Source organism: Schistocerca cancellata, chromosome 4, assembly GCF_023864275.1.
Source record: "Schistocerca cancellata isolate TAMUIC-IGC-003103 chromosome 4, iqSchCanc2.1, whole genome shotgun sequence".
Classification (NCBI taxonomy): domain Eukaryota; kingdom Metazoa; phylum Arthropoda; class Insecta; order Orthoptera; family Acrididae; genus Schistocerca; species Schistocerca cancellata.
The window spans coordinates 572,567,434-572,591,488 of NC_064629.1; positions in this window are offsets into that span (position 1 = coordinate 572,567,434).

Sequence of the window (24,055 nt, forward strand, 5' to 3'; positions counted from 1 at the left end):
TAGATGCGAACTTGAATGTGTCGAAGGTTCCCCGCTGTTTGCTGTGGACTGAAGCGACGGCACTCACGCCGTTATGTCAGTTGCCATTGTCCAGAAACTACAGAAACCTCAAGTACAATGGACTTACTAACGTCGTTGCTGGAGCACTGAGCGACAACATGCAGCATTTCTGGAGGACCCCAGTTTCAGTGTGTGTTAAGAAAATAGCCGTGTACTTGTTAGAATCTTCCATGACGGTTCCACCCCAGCAGAATACATTGTTCAGTGGCGTAGCGAACGAACGCCTAATGTGTTTGGTTGGGGCGCTATGAGACACAATACATGATCTCAGTTCCCCCATACTGAAAGAAACTTATCTTAGCCGGAAGTGATTCGGATTCCCCGCCAAACTGCAGCTTCGATAGGGAGCCTGAGATAATGCGGCTGGCAAGTAGAAACAGTTCCTAGCCGCTCCGCAAACGGCGTAAGCCGAAAGTACAATGAGCACTCTCTAGCGGGGCTCTGCGTTTAAATACAAACGCGCGCTCAGTATTGTCACGTTGCTGTTATCAGCTGAAACATTCAGACCGCGTCATTTGATTCACTGTTCGACTACTGCTTATGTTACCGTTCTCTCTCTTTCGGTACTCACTCTGCGCTGATCTTGTACACTTCCGATGACTTTGCTGTGTTTTGCATTCTGTTTCTAGCCAGCCGTTTACTACACGAACTTAGTCGTTATCGGCGAATTGGAACGGCCACTTGTTCCACCGGTCGCCGCGTCACTGTGCCTCGAGTGATATTGAACTTCTGCTATCTATGCCGAGTAGGATAGTAAATACTGAACAGAAATCGCTACATCAGGGTAGTTTTAGAGCCAAAGCTACCGCCCTTTCTTCAGGAATTCCACGCCCCATATTTCAACAAGGCAGTGCGAACTAAAGGTGCCATAACTTACCCGACCATCATGACTGCCCGACTTATCATCCAACTCACATCTTTATGGTATGATCAGTCATAAAATAGTTCTTCACACTCCTTCAGCAACTGATTTTGACTCTCTGTGAAGTTACATATAAACTATATGGAGGGAGGCTCCCAAGAAATATATCTAGGTCCTCTCTCATTCCAAGTTACAATGTTTAGAAACTGGTAGTAGGGGGACAAGGTGGGAGCTACCCCACGTTGCATTGTTGCCATTTTTATTCAAGAAGGCGGAACCAAGATGGAGGCCATAGATGTGGCAACGTAGCAATGATATTGTGGCGAGAAGTTCAAATTTTGGTGGGGAAACAGGTCAATTGTGCTACTTCCACTAACCTAATCCCCTCCCATCTCCCGTTCCCGCCCCTCCCCCATCTGTAAATTGGTGATAAAAGGACTCAGTCCATGCAGAGCTGTTAGATAGGATGGATGTAAGTCTTTAGCTTGTATGCATTGCTCCCCCCCCCTCCCACCATCATGAAACTGGTGGGAAAACGACTCAGTCTGTGCTGGGCTGCTGGATAGGATGGACATAAGTCTTTATTTTATATGCATTGTTTATTTAAATAATTTGAGCTTTCATAGGCAGTAGTTCTGTACAGTATGTTCACCATGAGGTCCAGAGTCCAAATGACCTAGTTCACAGTACTGCCACCAGGGAGCACTGTCATCCCTCCACCTCTACCCTCCCATGTCGCAATCCAAGATGGCGGTCTTGGGAAAAAATGATGGGAAAAGGACTCACTCTGCGTCTAGCTGCTGATCTGGTAGGACAGAGGTAATTATTTACTATTTTCAATGGATGAGATGCCTGTGCTGGAGAAGGAGAAATATATTAGCATCTGAGGACTATTGATAGTACTGATACTTGGTGAAGACGAATACGGGCCAAGTTACGATTTGCAACTCATGCTGATAAATGCGTGTGCTATAAATATAGATCATTCGCTAAAAGTCCAGTCACTCAGTCTTCTGAAGCGCAAGAGGCAAGACATTCATCCAAGCCAACGGGCAGCCTCTTCCAATGGGCCCAGGAACCTACGCAGGTAACGAGCCTGCATACAGCATGGCAAGGGAGCGTGATGGTTCACGGCGCGGTCATGAGGTAGGGGCTAAGCACTTCCTGTTACGTTGAAAGTACCTATGGCTTCCTCCCTTTCTATTCCGGGCGCACAGATTCCCTTTGTTGTTGAACAGGAACTGCTTCAGCCGTTATTACATCTGTTTTTCAGTCACATACATAACTTAAAGCTATCACAGGAACTAAATGTATCACCTCACATAGAGAGACAGAGAGCTTTGCAGATGACAGCAGAATATTTAAACAATTACACGTTTTATTCCGAGGGATACCGCCACACCCACACTTGAACACGTACTCTAAAAAGATCACGACACAGTTGTGAAACCATCCCAAAAACACTTTGCGCGCTTTTGTAGGAAATACACTCGTCTTCGAGCACAAGCTGCTTCAGGAATTACTAAATCCAACTTAATATGTCTCTAAACGCACTTTCAAAAAGATCGCTGCACAGTAGTTTGCTTCAACTTCGCGATGTATACCGCCACACTTGAACACACACTCTAAAAGTACATCGCTGCACACTTGTGAAACTGCCCCTGAGACGCTTCGCGTGCTTTTGTGGGAAATACACTTGTCTTTGAGCATGAGATACTTCAGGAATTACTAAATCCAACTGAATATGTCTGTAAATACACATACAAAAAAAATCGTTGCACAGCAGTTTACCTCATTTTTCCGATGTATACCACCACACTTAAAAATGGACTCAAAAAATAAATAAAATAAAAAAAGACTACAGCACGCTTGCGAAAGCTCTGCCTTTCTCCACTACTCTGGAATATTTTCGTGCATAAACAAATTAAGTAAAGTGTTTAACGTCTCAATAGATTTGTAGATGTTTCTTTAAACATTTTGTTTCAAATACACTCGCTCAAAAAACACTGCGCTGTCCTCCAGTTGCACGTGGTACGGAAATACATGAAGGCAAAATACACTCGAAAAAAATACATCGCTAAAATAAATGAGTGCAAATACACGGCGTCAAAACTCTGAAGGCGATCCTACAAATTATTGTTAAACATACTATCACAGTAGTTTGCTACACGAGGCACGGTCATAATAGGGAACTAGCGAAGTCGCAGCACATCCGCCCGCAGCTGTAGCTCACCAAAGAGTGTGGTGCAGACCAGAAGCCGGGGATTTTTTGGATGGGTCCATGAGTGCGCAAAAACCATGGCCTGCACCAACTTGTCCCGCGTGCTTTGGCCAGCATTCAACTGCAGTTCGGGTATTTTTCCAGTTCTAACGGCTTGTTTGAAGGCGCTGCCAGAGAGAGAGTGAGATAAAACTTTCTGAGACCTGCAGATGCTGTGGTGTTATCGACTTTCTGAAAGTGTGAGTGGAATTAGTTTTATATTTGCTGCTGCTGGAGTCAGGGACGTTATTTTCCTCACTTCTCGAAGCTCTGTCTAAGCACAGATGGGAAAATTGGAACAATTCGAAGCACTGTCCTACAGACGAGAAAAAAATGGCTGGTAGTTACGATTAATTTTCGCTGTCCTACTGCTGCTGTTCTGGATATGCTCTAAAGCCACAATGACAGATGAACAAAGAAGACATCACGTTCCTCTCAGAACTTTCCATAGATATCTTTCCACTGTCCTGTTCGAAACAGTCTGTAAAGGTTCCCATGCCCTGCTACAAGGATACCTTGTGAATGAATGGAGCATTGTGATTGGCTCTTACTGAATTTACCCACCAAACAGCTGTCGCTGCCGGTGTGGGAGCACGGTCCGCCGTTTTATGCAGACCAGACTTTCAGTGGAAAAACTGTATTATACAGATCGAAAAGAAAAGACATACAGCAGTCATAGTGCACTGACAGTTAAACCCTGCAAAAGTGCTCTACAGATCATAAAATATGGAAAGACACTTCCTCAATTACAGTGCTCTGCTGCTGTCGAGGAAAGCTTGAATTTTTCGGTTTGAAACCCGCCAAACTGCTGCTGCCGCCAGTGTGGGAGCACTGTCCGCCATATTTTTCTGCAGACGGGACTTTTAGCGACTAAACAATTTTTTACAGATGGAAAAAAAGAAACAGCAACGATGTTGCGCTGACAGTTAAAACCTGCAAAAGTCGTCTACAGATCATTAAATACGGAGACTACAGCCAAAGACATTTCCTCAATTATACTGTTCTACTACTGCCGAGGAAAGCTTCAATATTTCAGCGTAAAACCGAATTGTTTTACAAAGGCTGGGCTGTTTTTCCTAAGCACAATTGCGTTACTGTTTCTAACCTTCACTTGCTAGCTTTCTACACCCATCTCCAGATTCTGAGATCACAAGAACGTATGTATTTTCACATGGTTAGTCAGAATATCATACCATTTACGCGATAGTTCTCGATATCAACCTCATAGCAATCGGTCACATTTATATTTGATCGCTATACTTACAATTAAATGTTACGATTGCGGGCTCCGTTGAACGACATTCGACAATAAGGGAAGTATCGGAAATACACCCTGCTGACGGCTGTGGCACTGGAAATAGAAATATCTGTACCATTTTTATGACTTGGCATACTCTTCACTTTGCTTTCACAGTATTTCACGCCAGATCCATACCTTCCTTACGACTGGACGTAGTCATTTCCTTTGCACATGTGAGAACACAAACACAAACTTTATAAGACTGATGTTCAAGGCGAAACTATCACACATCCCCTACTAATAAGTATAATACTTCGTCAATAACTGATTGCTGGTTATGCGAAATAATACTGACTGAGAATCAACGACGGGTGGACATGTCTCATAAGTTTCTTGCGAGTGGTACCACTGTGTCTTAGAAAGAGAGCGTAATCGTCTTACAAACCGCCAGATGTTAAAAAAACACAACCATATTACCATTACAAGCGGCCTTGGTTTTACAGGTGCGTACAAGTATACATGTTAAAAGCTATACTGGTTTTATATATCGTGGTATGGCATTACATCTGAATGAAGTGGTTTTCTCCAAACAAATACAGTGACACTGAATATAGACGGTCACCAGAGTGTATAGTATCAGACCAACAGTGCGGTTGCACGTCGCTGATGGTGCAAACTCGTGATAAAATCGCTGAATTTCGAAAGTGATTCGGCTAAGGAATGTGGTATGAAACTGGTATTTGCAACTCCCTCACGCCACCGCCGCTGGATATTTCTCCAGTACAGGGTGTTACAAAAAGGCAATGCCAAACTTTCAGGAAACATTCCTCACACACAAGAAAGAAAATATGTTATGTAGACATGTGTCCGGAAACGCTTACTTTCCATGTTAGAGCTCATTTTTTTACTTCTCTTCAGATCACATTAATCATGGAATGGAAACACACAGCAACAGAACGTACCAGCGTGACTTCAAACACTTTGTTACAGGAAATGTTCAAAATGTCCTCCGTTAGCGTGGATACATGCATCCACCCTCCGTCGCTTGGAATCCATGATGCACTGATGCAGCCCTGGAGAATGGCGTATTGTATCACAGCCGTCCACAATACGAGCACGAAGAGTCTCTACATTTGGTACCGGGGTTGCGTAGACAAGAGCTTTCAAATGCCCCCATAAATAAAAGTCAAGAGGGTTGAGGTCAGGAGATCGTGGAGGCCATGGAATTGGTCCGCCTCTACCAATCCATCGGTCACCGAATCTGTTGCTGAGAAGCGTACGAACACTTCGACTGAAATGTGCAGGAGCTCCATCGTGCATGAACCACATGTTGTGTCGTTCTTGTAAAGGCACATGTTTTAGCAGCACAGGTAGAGTATCCCGTATGAAATCATGATAACGTGCTCCATTGAGCGTAGGTGGAAGAACATGGGGCCCAATCAAGACATCACCAACAATGCCTGCCCAAATGTTCACAGAAAATCTGTGTCGATGACGTGATTGGACAATTGCGTGCGGATTCTCGTCAGGCCACAAATGATGATTGTGAAAATTTACAATTTGATCACGTTGGAATGAAGCCTCATCCGTAAAGAGAACATTTGCACTGAAATGAGGATTGACACATTGTTGGATGAACCATTCGCAGAAGTGTACCCGTGGAGGCCAATCAGCTGCTGATAGTGCCTGCACACGCTGTACATGGTACGGAAACAACTGGTTCTCCCGTAGCACTCGCCATACAGTGACGTGGTCAACGTTACCTTGTACAGCAGCAACTTCTCTGACGCTGACATTAGGGTTATCGTCAACTGCACGAAGAACTGCCTCGTCCATTGCAGGTGTCCTCGTCGTTCTGGGTCTTCCCCAGTCGCGAGTCATAGGCTGGAATGTTCCGTGCTCCCTAAGACGCCGATCAATTGCTTCGAACGTCTTCCTGTCGGGACACCTTCGTTCTGGAAATCTGTCTCGATATAAACGTACCGCTCCACGGCTATTGCCCCGTGCTAATCCATACATCAAATGGGCATCTGCCAACTCCGCATTTGTAAACATTGCACTGACTGCAAAACCACGTTCGTGATGAACACTAAACTGTTGATGCTACGTACTGATGTGCTTGATGCTAGTACTGTAGAGCAATGAGTCGCATGTCAACACAAGCACCGAAGTCAACATTACCTTCCTTCAATTGGGCCAACTGGCGGTGAATCGAGGAAGTACAGTACATACTGACGAAACTAAAATGAGCTCTAACATGGAAATTAAGCGTTTCCGGACACATGTCCACATAACATCTTTTCTTTATTTGTGTGTGAGGAATGTTTCCTGAAAGTTTGGCCGTACCTTTTTGTAACACCCTGTATTTGTAACGTATTCTGTCTCGATACCATGTCAGAAGGTCCACGATTTATCCACTGGGTTATAGGCGATGGTTCATTGAGAAGGTACAAATAGTACATGGTGTGCTGATTGAGGTCGTAAGAAATGTACATTAGCTTTCCAGATCTCTAGTGTTATACTATCCGCTAGAAATGCTGTCTGTGATTTGGAATCAAGTTTCTCCATTCAAGCACATACCTGCGTTGGATCCTGTGGAGAAGTCCTTTAATGATTACAGCCACTAGTGAATCATATTTCTTGCACTCTCATATCTCAAAACGAGTCACCTTTCTCGAACCTGTCTGCTACAGTAAAATTCCAATGTGGTTTTAGGAATTCCCTATGAATCTTGCAACTGCTTCCATTTCTGCAGCTTTATGTATGTGATCGATCCAGTTTAAGTTGGAACTGAGTAGAAACTGGAGAAAGCTATATCAACCACATTCTGAAACCTGTGTAGAAACAGAGTGACCTGAGGTAGTGCGACAAGACTGTGATTTGACCATTCGATGGAGATGGGAACATATTGTTGTAGCTCCACCAACTGTGCATGCTGTGTACGGTCAGCGCCAAACGAAGCCCGCTCGTACAACACTAGATACTATATAAGACAGTACGGGAACTGGGAGAAGGACGAGGATTTTGCTACTGCATTGTGGAGCGTCCCAACACTATATACAGGGCTATTACAAATGATTGAAGCGATTTAATAAATTCACTGTAGCTCCATTCATTGACATATGGTCAGGACACACTACAGATAAGTAGAAAAACTCATAAAGTTTTGTTCGGCTGAAGCCGCACTTCAGGTTTCTGCCCCCAGAGCGCTCGAGAGCGCAGTGAGACAAAATGGCGACAGGAGCCGAGAAAGCGTATGTCGTGCTTGAAATGCACTCACATCAGTCAGTCATAACAGTGCAACGACATTTCAGGACGAAGTTCAACTAAGATCCACCAACTGCTAACTCCATTCGGTGATTGTATGCGCAGTTTAAAGCTTCTGGATGCCTCTGTAAGGGGAAATCAACGGGTCGGCCTGCAGTGAGCGAAGAAACGGTTGAACACGTGTATCTGGACTTGCTGGAAAATTGGCTCATGCCACAACTGGAGACCGACAGCGCCGACTTCATCTTTCAACAGGATGGTGCTCACCGCACTTCCATCATGATGTTCGGCATTTCCTAAACAGGAGATTGGAAAACCGATGGATCGGTCGTGGTGGAGATCATGATCAGCAATTCATGCCATGGCCTCCACGCTCTCCCGACTTAACCCCATGCGATTTCTTTCTGTGGGGTTATGTGAAAGATTCAGTGTTTAAACCTCCTCTACCAAGAAACGTGCCAGAACTGCGAGCTTGCATCAACGATGCTTTCGAACTCATTGATGGGGACATGCTGCGCCGAGTGTGGGAGGAACTTGATTATCGGCTTCATGTCTGCCGAATCACTAAAGGGGCACATATCGAACATTTGTGAATGCCTAAAAAAACTTTTTGAGTTTTTGTGTGTGTGTGCAAAGCATTGTGAAAATATCTCAAATAATAAAGTTATTGTAGAGCTGTGAAATCGCTTCAATCATTTGTAATAACCCTGTACATACACTACAGCCCGAAGCAGATCCGTGTCCCTCAGGGCCCATTCATCTCTACCAGCCCAACATGATATTTTCGTTATTCTGTACCATCCAACAGAGAAAAATTATGAACTATAAAAGCTCCACTAAATTCATCCAATAGAGAACTCGATAAGATTTTTACCGCATCTCTCTCCTCCCATAAATCGAAAAAAGAAAACCGCCTGTGTGGCGGCATCGAGCACATGTGACGATCCTATTAAATTTACAGCTATTGATCCATCGCACGGACCAGTGTAAAGGTGCATCGCCTGTACTGTAGGAGGATGACCATATTCCACAAACTATACTATAAGTCGAAGATACCCTCCCTGTGACCCTGTATCGTTGTTTCAAACATTGTTTTTTCTGCTGTAACACGCCTTGTACACTGCCATACATTTTGTTTTTTTTCGCCACGACTTCGAGGCCTGTGTCAGGTTATAAACACATTAGCACGTGCTGATCCGTTGCATCTGACAGAAAACTAGACCTTGCATGGTAAAAGTCATGTTGTTACTGCTGCTACCATAACACACCACACACACTAGATGAATTTAATAAAAGACAGCTACAACAGCTCTACATAATTCTAACGGCTCGAACATAGTGCATAATTTACGATCTATCTCTATGCGGATGGGAGTCACACAGCATTCTCGCAGTCTTAGGATAAAATTAAAGACTGAAAGACCCCCTCCCACTGTCTCTGACCAGCCTGCCCTACAGCACTGTTATCGATTTAATCTGCAGCCGACCAGAAGTAGACCGCTACATTCCACGTCTTATGAATGAATGGAGCTTGCCAAGTCCTTGCCCGTCCAAGTGCACAAGATTTCTCCAGGTGCGCCCACGTCCAGGAGGTTAGCACTCCTTATCGATGTATAGTAACAGATTTGAATGTGTTGTGAGGTAATAACGCACGGTTAAGAAGAATAAGAAAAGAAACGGGTGATTTTTATGCATGATGGAGATCCAGTTGGATGGAGTTCCAAGCATTTTATGTAAATCAACTGCGCTATCAATTTTAAAGTATGGTTCTAGTGTCCGGGATCAGTACCAGGAGCTTATTGGAAGAGAGAGCATAAACACACGCACTCCTAAGGCTACACGGTTCTGCACTTAAAACAGGCTATAATAATAGATAGCTTGAGTTTCCGACCTATCAGTCGTGTGGAATGCAGCACTGTTAATATTCCAATGTAAGTAATATATTTCCAGCGCATGACATACATCCTTCTTGCACGTTTCTCTACAATAAACTACGGTAACAAAGAACACAGTGCCACAGGGAAGGTCTCTTCGTCTTATAGTATAGTTTGTGGGATACGGTCATCCTCCTACAGCACAGGCGATGTACCTTTACACTGGTCCGTGCAATGGATCAATACCTGTATATTTAATAGGATCGTCACGTGTGCTCTATGCCGGCACACAGGCGGTTTTTTTGGTTTATGGGAGGAGAGAGATGCGGTAAAAATCTTATCGAGTTCTCTATCAGATGAAATTAGTGGAGCTTTTATAGTTCGTAATTTTTGTCAGTTGGATGGTACAGAATAACGAAGATAGCATGTATGGGTGATAGACGCAAATGGGCCCTGAGGGAGGAGGATCTGCTTCAGACAGCAGTACTTGCATGTACTTTGAGGACACGTAGCAAAATCCTCGTCCTTCTCCCAGTTCCTCTACTGTCTTTTATAGTGCTTCGTGTTGCAGGAACGATCTTCATTTGGCGTTGAGCTTGTACAACATGCACAGTTGGTGGAGCTACAACAATGTGTTCCCGTTTCCATCGAATGGTCAAAACACAGTCCTGTCGCACTAAGTCAGGACACTCTGTTTCTACATAGGTTGCAGAAGGTGGTAGATATAAATTTTTCCGACTTCTCCTCAGTTTCGATTTAAATTGGAACGATCACATGCGTAAAGCTGCAGAAATGGCAGCAATTGCAAGATGTATTAGGACTACCTAAAACCACGTAGGAAATTTACTGTAGCAGATAGGCTCAAGAAAGGTGACTAGTTTCGGGATATGAGAGTGCGAGAAATATGATTCACTAGTGGCTGTAATCATTAAAGGACTTCTCCATAGGATCCAACGCAGGTATGTGCTTGAATGGAGAGACTTGATTCCAGATCCCAGACAGCATTTCTAGGGGATAGCGTAGCACTAGAGATTTGAAAAGCTAGTGTACATTTCTTATGACGTCAATCAGCACACCATGTACTATTTGTAATCTTTCTCAACCAACCATCGCCTATAACCCAGTCAATATATCACTGAACCTCTGACATGGCATTAAGACAGAATGCGTTTCAAATACTGGAGAATTTTCAGCGGCAGTGGCGTGAGGGGGTTGCAAATACAGGTTTCATACCATGTTCCTTAGCTGAATCACTTTCTAAATTCGGTACTTTTATTACAAGGTTGCACCGTCGACGATGTGTAACCGCACTGTTGGTCTGATACAATAAACTCCGGTGGTCACTGTCTATATTCAGTGCCATGGTATTTATCTGGAAAAAACCACTTTATTCAGAGGTAATGCCATACCACGATTTACAAAGCCAGTATGGCTTTTAACATGGATACTTGTACGCACCTGTAGAACCAAGACCGCTTGTGATGGTAATATGGTTGTGCTTTTCAACATCTGGCGGTTTGTAAGACAATTACTCATCTCTTTCTAAGACACAGTGGTACCATTCGCAAGAAAACTTATGACACACTGAAAAGAAACGCTGTTTGGACTATATAAAACTGATTTAGAATGTATGCAAAATTTATTTTACTAACAACATTTATTTTCCCAAAACAAAGACAGACATAAATTATACTAAACAAGTTTTTATTGTATACTGTAAACAACTAACTGTTGGTTTAAAACCACAGTGGACAAGGATCCTGGATGGCAGAAGTGAGTCAAGTACTCTGGTCCTAAAAATGTGTATAACGCAATCTGAATTGATCTGAAGTTGAGCAGACTTCGATTGATAATCGACAGAAGTTTCTCAATATAGGTGCAGCTGAGAGCAAGTGGCGATTGAGATCTGTACACCGTGACAAGGCCGGAGCGGCAGTACGTTACCCTGTTGGCTTCGTGCAGCGATGTAACTTGCAGCTTCCGAGATGTGTGCGGCGGAGGCGAGACGTGAGGTGGCACCTGTGAATCGATCGCGGCCACGAAAGAAACACAAAAATCTCTCTGTCCAGCGATCAGGCAGATGGATCGCAAATTACTTTCTACCAGAGCCCTGAAATCACGGTAGATTTCAGTGTGTGACACTCCCGTTCGCTGGTCGTACCAAGGACCAATTTGGCTCACTTATGCAACAGAGATCGCAAGGATACCAAACGTCAAGACTGGTAAACCAGAAACGAGTAAGTGTTCCCTAGGCAAACGAGTAGTCCAAGACGTTTGAAATCACATTGTCGGTACACTAAGAACTTCACTACAAACTCCCCAGTCTATGCTAGTTGCAAGTGAAGTGAGACTCAGGACAAGTCCCAAGCACCAACCACACATGCCAGAGCATCGACCAGCAGTCCTCTTACCAGACCAAAGTCCAGCACCCAAAGGCCTCACACCTCTTCAGAAAAAAAAAAATCCGTTTTCCCACAAAGTGTACGAACGACACCGCATTCTCGCCGTCTTGAGTCAATCATAGGGCTCTAGAGGCACTAAATCTCCCCTCACACGACAGCACAAACTCCTGTCGAACAAGGGCAAGACTTAAGAAACCTGCATCTCTGGTAAAAGAAAAAACCGTCAATTGCTGGCTTTAAGTCGTCGCAGAGGGGGAAGATGTTTTTCTCCAAAGTCGCATCACTTCCCATGGGAACCAGTGAACAGATACAATCTTAAAGATTTTTATCTCAATCGCCTGTGCCTTGGAGCTTGTTAGTCCTAGCTATGAGCTGTAATAAAGATTCTATCTCTAAACGTTTCTCAGACGCTGGAGTTCTTATACAATCGAGGCAGACGAATGAAGTGGGTCACACGCCTATTTGCAGTATCGGCGAACATGAAAACTTGTGAATTTTTATTATGCATGGCTCTGCACACAATGCCCAGTTTATGGCTCCACTGTGTAGAAGCGTCCCTTCAGTCCGTCACCCCCAGGCCAGCCTTTGACTGGCGCCAATGCAGGTATAGCGGCATTGTTTTGCTGGATACCTGTCTCAACAAGGGGTTGCTCTGTCTGTCCTGTATGGCTGTGGGCCTGTACGGCAAGATTTACTGAGAGATGGGCTCGCCACCAATTGCTTTCAACCCCCAACATGCCGTTTCTACGAGCTAAGAGCCATAAAAGAACCTCATCCTTTTAGCGTCCTACCAGGCTCCATCAATGTCTGCTCTGGCCATTAACTTTCTAGGGTCTTTCTCAAGATGCGTCAGCTTGTAATAAAATCTTTATTAATTTTCCGTATACGAAAAATAGGTGAGAGAGTAGCTTGTCCTCTCTCAACATGTCGACCCATAGTTGATTTTCAGTCAGTATTACTTCGTATCACCAGAAATCAGGAATTGACAAAGTATTATACTTAGTAGTATGGGATGTGTGATATGTTCGCCTTGAGCATCAGGCTCATAAAGTATGTGTTTGTGTTCCAACATGTGCAAAGGAAATGACTATGTCCAGTCGTAAGGAAAGTATGGATTGACATGGAATATTGTGATAGCTAAGTGAAGAGTATGTCAGGTCATATGAATGGTACAGATATTTCTATGTATTTGCAGAGCCCCAGTCGTCAGCAGGGTGTATTTCCGATACTTCGCTCATTGTCGAATGTCATTCAACTGAGACCACAATTGTAACATGTAATTGTAAGTATAGCGATCAATATATATGTGACCGATTTGCTAGGATGATGATTCTGCGCCCGCATCTCGTGGTCGTGCGGTAGCGTTCTCGCTTCCCACGCCCAGGTTCCCGGGTTCGATTCCCGGCGGGGTCAGGGATTTTCTCTGCCTCATGATGGCTGGGTGTTGTGTGCTGTCCTTAGGTTAGTTAGGTTTAAGTAGTTCTAAGTTCTAGGGGACTGATGACCATAGATGTTAAGTCCCATAGTGCTCAGAGCCATTTGAACCATTTTTGATGATTCTGCCTATGCATACTTTGTGATCAGAGCTGGTGGCCTGTGGCAGGAATGATTCACGTTTCCCGTTAACAGCAGGAGCTGTCCTACTGGAAAGGCCTGTTGTGATGTAGGAACATAGCTGACCAAACCGTGTCGTCCTCTAGACGTCCGAATAGCGAATTAATGTTTAGTATGTGTTGCGCAGCTTTCGTTATCATGTGGAAATTTGGGAAGATTCAATATGGATGTGTGTTTGCGCTGGACCATTATTCCCTCCCATGTATGGTTGATTGCTTCTGCACATTTCACACCTTTATTTAGTTGAGGGAACATCGACTGTGGTGTGTGCATCTAGCATTTGAAAGACAGATGGAAGAAATGTTTGCTGGTTGTCTAGACCCAAGGAACACCTTAGTTCACTTTGTAAATTATAGGGGTGATTTGGAATCTTTTACATCACCAACATCAGTATTCGAGAGTGGAAATATCAAAAAATGGCTCTGAGCACTATGGGACTTAACTGCTGAGGTCATCAGTCCCCTAGAGCTTAGAACTAATTAAACATAACTAACCTAAGGACATCACACACAGCCATGCACGAGGCAGGATTCGAACCTGTGACTGTAGCGGTCGCGCGGTTCCAGACTGTAGCGCCTAGAACCACTCGGCCACTCTGGCCAGCTGGAAATATCAGTTTCCTTCATTTTTTTCGAGTTTTCATGTAAAGGTCTTCTCAGACAGGATAAGTTTCTAGTTACTGAGTGGTTCACAGCATGCTCCACCCTGCTAAAGTTTCAGTTTTCTAGACAAATAATTTCCAGTCTATATCTTTGGAATTATGTTGGGCATGTGATACTGCTATGTAAGCGATATTGTTTTGTGCTTGATATCGAAACATATCGCGAAAATGGTATGATATTCTGGCAAACCATGTGAAATTACATATGTTCTTGTAATCCCAGAGTCTGGGATGGGTGTAGAAAAGCAAGCAAACAAGCATGTCGGGGCCATAAGCAGTAATGCTTTTGTGTCGAAGGGGCCGACCCCGAATTTGTGTAACAGTTCTGAGAGTGACTTCGGTCTGCTGAGGGCGCTCTCGTCATGTGTCATGAGTGGATGACTGCCCAACCTCATGGGAAATATCTAGTGCATCGAGGAGTATACCTACGGTGCATGTGCTTATGCTGTCTGTCTTCAGAGTATTTGTACGAGTGCCTGGCGTCCAATAGCTATACAAATGATGTGACATGGGAGATTTTGTATGGTGCAGGATACGAATTGTATGTTTACTACATCGACATGGTACATGGTGATGCATTGCTGGATTGGGGATCAGTTTCACACCCTAAAATTCAAGCTCCTGTCCTCAGTGGCAGAGCAGTGTAATTGAGTAAGAGTCTTTCCGTATTTGACGATCTGTAGTCAACTTTGCAGGGTTTAATTGTCAGTGCAATATGTTGATATGTACAAAATAGGTATTGGCCACCGAAAGTCTCATCTGCAGAAAGAAATAGAAGATGGACCGTGCTTCCACAATGGCGGCATCAGTAATTCGGCGGGTAAATTCAATAAGAGCCAATCATAATGCTCCATTCATTCATTCATTCACAAGGCATCCTTTGTGCTGGGACGTAGGAACCTCTACATAGTGGTGAGAACGTTTGCGTTTCAGAGATGTTTGCTGAAAGCAGGACTTAACGATTTCCAGGAAGGGTAACACTTGAGGATGGGGTGCCTGCCACATTAGGTCCATCAGGAGGAATGCATTCGGCGTTATCCTGCGTTATTTTCGTAAACAGGTTCTGTTAGGACAAGAATTTCCATGCAGACAACCTGAGACATCGTGAAAACTGCTACAAAAGCGACTGTTAACTATTTCTGGGACATTATACAATTTCCGAGAGATCGACTTGGCTCTTATTTTACACAACCCAGTATAGCATTGAGAACCTTTTAGATGGTGAGTCGCCACATGGACATTTCGCGGCGATGGCTCAGCCACGCTGGGGAGGTAAACACACGTGCACAGCTAGATGCATGTTCTGTTAGGATCGCTAGGAAGAAAGCAGCCGATGTTATTCTGGAACAGATTTCTATAGTGCGATCTGTGACATCAGTATCCAAAGGTATTGCACCAGTGATTGTAAACACACGTGCCCAGAGGCATCTCGCATATAGAACTGGTGTGTGTGTGCCGACCGGCATATGCGCCTTGCAGTTCTGTATGGGAGCAGTTTGCTGATACATCGCCGTTGACTATAGTTCGAAAGCGTTTTTATGTGCACTAAGTGTTTGTCCAGTGCATTATTTTCGGTTATTTTTAGCACTGTAAGCGTGTTGACAGAGCATTATATATGCATTATTTCAATGATTTACAAGTTGTTTTCGTGTCTGTCGCATTATTTTGTGAACAGGTCTGTAGGCTGTGCAATGCATGATTTCGACAGTTGACGATTACCAAGTGTGTTTGCAGAGTCTTTTATAGGCATTATTTTGACAATTTACAGGTTGTTTGCGTCTCTGAACCTCAGTCTACTGCATTATTTTGGCGATTTACGAGTAATTTGCTGGTCTGTAGACTATTTACTGTGACCTCAAGCATGCCAGGGTGAGTGTTTTGTATCAGTGTAATAAATAAAGTAGGTGAAATCTGTCCCTAAATAAATTGTGTGCATTATTTCGACAGTTTATAATTAGTAAGTGTGTCTGTGTCTTTACATCCATGTACTGCTTTATTTCAGTGATTTACGAGTAGTTTGCAGGTCTGTAGGCTGTGAATTGCGACCCCAAGCATGTCAGAGCGTGTTTTTTGTATCAGTGTAATAAGTAAACTATCTGAAATACGTCCCTAAATAAATTGTTCCAAAACAAATAAAGTACACTCCTTCCTCTCTCCAGCAGACCAGCACAGGCTGAGTCATTTTCCCACCATTTTTTCCCCAGACCGGGATGCAAGTGCCCCCTGGTGGCAGTACTGTGTACCAGGTCAGTTGTACTCTGGGCCTCATGGTGAAGACACTGAATTGTGCTATTGCCTCAAACTGTTTAAATAAACACTGCATGCAAAAATAAAGACTTATGTTCAACCTATCCAGCACAGGCTGAGTCCTTTTTCTGCCAATTCCTAGGAGGTGGCGGTCGGATGATTTAGGTTGGTGGAGATAGACCAAGTGACCTATTTTCCCGCCATTTTCTTAGGACAGTCTAGGTAGCCATGGTGTGTTGCATTGTCATGATGGAATTTGAGCTTCCCACAATTTTCTGGGGGAAGGGAGGGGAGGGGAGGCGTTTAAGTTAGTGGAGGTAGCCCAATGGACCTATTTTCCCACCAAAATTTGAACTTCCTGCTATGATGTCATTTCGACATTGCCATATCTATCGCCACTATCTTGCATCCGCTATCTTGAATAAATTTGGCAATAATGGAGAGTGAGGTGACGGCCCTGTTGTCCCACTACTGATTACCACATAATGATTGACTGACATCAGTGTCTTGGTGGAAGGGCAACACCTTGTGGGGATGGCTAGCACCGAAACAGTGATCACATACATGACTGCAATATGAGGTATCAGTCGAAATGGAACACTGAGTCAGCTGCTATCCCATCAGTGTGAAAGATGAGTTTAAATGCAGAGGCCATCAATCACCTTCGGACGGCTGCTTGCGACGGTCCACAACGCTGCAAAACTGTTCCAGTTAACAGTGTGGGTATTGTGGGAGCAGCAGCAATATAATTTACACCGTGCTGTGTCCAGTTTTTAGTAAGAACCAATGGCACAAAATGTGTTAATGTCAGTTTAGAACCTGACACATGCCTTGAAGTTGTTGTAGAAAAAACAAAATGTATGGTGGTGTGCATAGCTGTGTCATACACTGCTTGGACACGTTGCAGCAGAAAAAAAAGAAACGATTATTCTAACAACACAGGAACTCAGGGACCTCCTCTTGTGACTGATAATGTGGAATATGGTCCTCCTCCTACAGTACAAGCGATGACACTTTACACTGCTCTTTACAAGCCCTCATCCTTCTCCCAGTTCCCGTAACTGCTTGTGCTGTCTTTTATACTACTTCATGTTGCAGGAGCTGGCATCGTTTGACACTGACCTTACACATCTTACACAGTTGGTGGAGCTACGACAAAATGTTGCCATTCCCACTGAACTGTCATACACAAACCTGTTGCATTAACTCAGTTCAACCTGTTTCTGATCAGGTTCCAGAAGATGGTAGATATGGCGCTCTCCAAATTCTTCTCAGTTCTGATTAAAACTGGAACAATCACATGCACAAAGCTGCAGGGATGGCGGAGTAGAGTCTGATGTACAGTTACAGGATGCGTAAGGATTGTCTAAAATCACGTTGGAATTTTCCTGTAGCAGATAGGTTCGAAAAAGGCGAATCGTTTCGAGAAGTGAGCATGCCATGAATATGATTCACTAGTGGCTATAATCATTAAAAGACATCACCATAGGTCTTAAAACAGGTATGTGATGGACTGGAAAGGCATGGTTCCAAATCGCAGGCAGCATTTCTACCGGAAAGCATAACACTATAGACTTGAAAACCAGTGTACATGTCTTACGATCTCAATCTAGCGTTGCATGTTTTTAAACTGATTCATCGAATAGCACACCCTCTACTGTACACGATCATTATCAATTAACAGTCATCTATAACCCAGCGAATATATCGCAGAAGCTGTGACATGGCATTGGGTTAGAATGCTTTACAAATACTGGAGAAATATTTAGCGATGGCTGAGGGAGTTACAAATACCAGCTTCATACCACATTTCTTAGCCGAATCACTTGCTAAATTCGGTGATTTTATTACGAGCTTACACTGCCGCCGATGTGTACCCGCACTGTCGGTCTGCTATTACACACCCAGGCGATCACTGTTTATTTTCAGTGCCGCAGTATTTGAGTGGACACCACATCATTTGCAGGTAGTGCCATACCGCGATTAATAAGATTTGTATAGTTTTATAACGTGGATATCGTTAGCGATACTTGTGTGTGCCTGTAGAACCAAGACAGCTTGTGACAGTAACATAGCCGTTACGATGGTGTGTTTTACCATCTGGTGGCTTGTAAGACGATTGTCTGTCTTTCTAAGACACAGAGGTACCACTCACAAGAAAAATGTATGAGATATATCCATCCATAACTGATTTTCGCTCAGTATTGTCTGTTGTTTGGTACCGCCAGCATTCAGTTATAGACGATGTATTACAATAATTAGTCATAGGAGATGCGTTATATATTCGCTGTGATCAGCTGGCTCATAAAGTATGCGTGTGTTTTGACATATGCAACGAAAATAGCCTTGGGCTGTCGTAAGGGAAGATATGGATTTGACAAGGAAAACTGAGCTATCCATAAGGATAATGAAAGATTTTTTTACGTGTAAAATTATATCCAGTCATAAGTATGGTACGGATATTTATATTTCCAGGGCCACAGCCGTCAGGAGGGGGTCTTACTAATAATTTTCTCATTGTAGAGTGCCGTCAGATTGACGCTGCAATCGTCATATTTAATTGTAAGTACAGTGATAAAATATATGTGGCCGCTTTCCTAGGACGATTCTGTCTCGTGTGCGAGTAGTAAGTGGTTACGGTGTCCACTGGCAGCAACGATTGACGTTTCCAGCTTACTGCAGGGGCCGCCTGAATGGAGAGGCCGGCTGGGGTACAGGAATGTAGCTGACCTAACCGTGTCAGCCTCAAGGCAGATGAATAGTGAACTAATACTTAGTCTGTGTTGGGCAAGATTTGTGATCGCTTTCGTTCTCCATGGAAATATGAGAAGATTTAACACGGACGTGTGTTTGCATTGGACCATTATTCCCTCCCATGTCAATCGTCCGGTTGACTGATTCTGCACTTTCCCTGCCTTTATTTGGTAACAATAACAACCATTGTGGTGTGTGCTTCTAGATGGTGAAAGATGGGTGGGTTTAAGGCATGCGATTCCTCCTCCTTCTGTATGTACATAATAATGTTGAACGGTTTATATTAGTTACAACAACATTTTTATCATCAGAAAACAGTGTTATATGAGTACCATTAATTGGAATCTCAGTGTATTTTGGTAAAATACTCATAAAAGACCTGTATCATCTAGGAAATAGGCCTATAGTAATAAGAAAAATTATTGTTTTCCCATGAAATACATTATATTTACAACACAAAGAAAAGAAAGACTGTATCTGTGTTACATAGAAGAGATATTACAGCTCACACTAAACTTATATTACTAGAAGCAGGTGGGCATTACAGGAGGACAGAGGCCATGCTGCAGTGCAGACAATGGGTTGAAACACTGTCTGAAACCAGCTTGCAGTGTCTCAAATTATGATGTTTAGAGCATGGCAAACTGATTGGATTAGATATGTTGTTCATTCCATATAACCACATAGATTAAACTCTAATGGTGTGGAATGCACCTGAAAAAAAACATAATAAACATTTCACTCAGTAATTACTATCTTTAAATTTAATGGTCATTCTATAGATCCTGAGCAAAATCCATTTCAACCATGCAATCAGCCTACAAGATTTGGTATGATATGCTAAATACGGAAATATTCACACTATCCATAAAGGAGTATTTTCAGCAGAGTTTATGTAGATAACTGCAAATATTTTGTTACATTTCACCTACTTATAGTGTATAGTTTTGCAGCCATTCTTTGAACTGTTTGGACAACCATCAGCTGACAATGAAAGATATTATAGAGTATCTCAACTGGATTCATATCACTATGTTCACCCAGGCATTCAGTTTTCCTCATTCAAATTATTGTCACACCATTCAGCCATGGCCTAAACCATTAGAGTGAAAATGACAAGGGCTACTCCTAAATCATTGACACAGAGCAGGTGAAACTATCCTGTATTACCTAGTCGCCTCTGCAATTGAAAAGGTACCTCACTAAATTTGAGAGTGTAAACATTGGACATTGGTAAATAATCCTCAGCTGTCATTTGACCGGTATTGCAGGCATATCAGACTTCCACAACATACAACATGACTTGTCACTATACACAATGCTATTCAGTTAACTACAGTACGTCTGTAATCTGTAGTGAGTTGCCAGGTTCAGTGTCCTTGTATTATGTAATACAGCAGCTGCTTCGGTATTTCCACTGTATTACAAATGTTTCTTACACTTATCATTATTTTATACGCATATAAGTAGTTTTCTCAAGTCATCAGTGCCAGAAATAAGTGTTACACTTTGTCCCATATTTTAGAATATAGCACTATATTTTGGCATAATCTTAATCTAATACCTTTTTGGTTGTACTGATTTATGTTAGCTGTTGTTTCAGTACCAAATATATCTTATTTATTTGTGCCTGTAGTTTACACAGTTTAGGCCATGGTAACTATTTTGGCATGTGAGTGATAATAGTAGTAGTAGTAGTTTATTCATCCAGAGACAATTTACATTGCATGGATTTCGTCAAAAAAAATACATAGTATATATATACACACATATAGGGTGAACAATACTATACAAAATACAGATGTGCATAGTAGACTATGTAACATCAGACCACATTGAAATAGCATGTACAACTTTGATTATTTACATTGATGTATGAGAAAGACTTTTTACATGGAATACACAGTTGATATTTAGATATAACACATACAATTCTAGCACTTTTGTACATATTATTTATTTAGATCATAGCAACAGTCAGATAAAAATTACTATTGGCACAGAGTACATAAATATGATGGTTTAGTATGGAGCTATTCCAGGTATTCTTTTACACTATAATAGCAGTTGGTCATTAAAAATTTGAATACTGCTTCTTTAAATGAAGACAATTTTTTTATTTCTTTTAACTTTACTGGTAGTTTGTTATACAATCTACTTCCTTGTATGTTTGTTTGTTTCTGCGCCAAAGCCTTGTTAACTCTTTTTATATGAACGTCATTGCACTTTCTTGTGTTGTAAGTATGTAGATCCGAGTTGGATTGGAAATTGTTAATATTTTGTTTTATATTAATTACGCTTTTCTGGTACTGTATATGTTTCAGTTAGTGTTGAAGGTCTTCCAAAGTATATTGATCAGGCAGAACATTATGGATAGCTTTCTGTTATGAGAATGAGGAAGCCTACATGTCATTCAAGCTATATGACAAAGCACAAAATTTATAAACAAATTGGCAGTGACTCAGAGAAATCATTTGGCTTACATCACATGGAAACATAGGAGAATAAGTGAATTTCACAAAGTGAGATTGTGATAGTTTGGTAGATGGATACAACTACAGAAACAATGAAGTTTATGTGATTTGCAAATGGTTCTGGTACTATAATTAGTATCAAATGTAAACCTCTAGAACATGAAGAGTGTTGGACTTCAGTGCTCCATCTGAGGAAGTAGACATTGAAGCCTTGTCCGCTCTGTAAAGAAAAATACATTGCAATCCATAGCACAAATGATGATGCCATGTAATGCTCATGAAAATGTAAGTGTTTTGGAGAGTGTGATTCAATATACTCTGATGTAAATGGTCACTTCAGCAGATACTCCTTACCTGTGTGCTCATAGGGTTAAAAGGAGACACCACAGCAACTCAAGAGTCAGGTTGCTATATTTGCTACCGGTGGGTACGAACAACATGTAAGTATTATGTAGGTGCTCTGGGAACTCAAATGGAAATCCCTGGAAAGAAGGTAATGCTCTTTTCAAGGAACACGATTGAGAAAATTTAGAGAACTGGCATTTGAAGGTGACTGCAGAATGATTCTGCTGCTGACACCATACATTTTGCATAATAACCATGAAGATAAGATATTAAAAATTAGGACTCATACAGAGGCATGCACAGAGTTGGTTTTCCCTTGCTCTGTCTGTGAGTGGAACAGGAAAGGAAATGACTTGTAGTGGTACAGGGTATCCAGTCTTTGATTATTATCCTTCTGGGCTAATTGCCCACTGGACTCATAGAATGAGATGTACCCATCAGACCAGGGACACAAAACTCGTGAACCAGTTTTCCATGTCCTAAACTTCATAATTTGAGACACTACATGCTGGTTTCAGACAGTGTTTCAACCTGTTGTCTGCACTGCGGCATGGCCTCTGTCCTTTTGTAATGCCCACCTGCTTCTAGTAAAATATGCGTAGTGTGAGCTATAATATCGCTTCTCTGTAACACAGTTACAGGTCTTTCTTTTCTTTGTGTTGTAAATATAAGATATCTCATGGGAAACAATAATTTTTCTCATTACAATATGCCTATTTCCTATAGGAATTGTATTTTACCAAAATACTCATAAAGTTACATCATTGAACCATCCCGTCCTTTCTAAATTGTGTCATTATGATTCAATGGGCACTCCACTGAAGCAAGAGAACTTGCCTCTTTTCTTTCCTGATGAATAAATTTTACCCTAAGATGACATGTGTTTAATATTATTATGTACATCCAGAAGGAGGAATCGTATGCCTTAAGCCCAATCCCAATCTGCCTCTATGAAATTTGATGGATATTGAGCAATACTGCATTTATTTATTCAGCCGTGTGTTCTGTATATGATGTAATGAAATCTAATGTTTAGCAACAAGGAAATCAATAATATATACAATAACAAAAGAAATAATAGCTGTTAGAGATTAAAATTGTACACTGCACTAACATCAGACTGTCAGTAATCTAGAATCTAAGAGGTATCTAGAAGTAACTAAAAGTCCTTTCCTATGAACTGAGGGGTGGAAAGTGCAGGTTCTACTGCTAGACACCTCTAAAAATTGTTTTGAACCATTTCAGCAACTGTCATCCGTGTGAACCAACAGAATAACAGATTTGTCATCTACCCTATCATGTAACATCTTCACACACATGGAAAATGGTGTCACTGAGGCACTAAATGTAAACTTTGGTCTTGCAGATCACAATGCACTTGTCACATGTGTAAATTCTTCTGTAACCAAGGTAATGAAACGTAAGTGGGACTATAATAGGCACTTCTGCACAGATAAAGCAAAGACTTTTATTCAGATGTTAGCAAAGAAAACCTGGGAAAATGTATTTCCAAAAACAAAAATCAATGAATTTTCCAACCCTTTTTCTAGTACTTTCATGTTCTTATTTGAGATGTGTTTTCAAAAAATCTTACACAAATCAATGTCAGCCATGGAACAACAGCCAGTGGATGTCAGTGGCAATCAGAGTATCTAGTCAAACTCTAAAATGTCTCAGTCAAATCAAAAAGGACTAAGACGATAAACACTTCACAGACTATATTAAGACATATGAGAACATCTATAGGAAAGTGATTAAAAAAGCTAAGAAAATAAGGAATGAGAAAGTAATTTTAGGGACAGGAAACAAATCAAAAACAATATGGAATGTACTTCAAAAATTAATAAACAAAAAATTTTAAAAGTCAGCATGACGTTTTAAAAGATGATCATGGAGTGTGTTACTCAGAAATCTTACTCTAGCAAATTACGTAAATAATTACTTCATAAATACTCCAGTCAACCTGAGTAGAAATTGCCTTAGGTATAGTGGAAC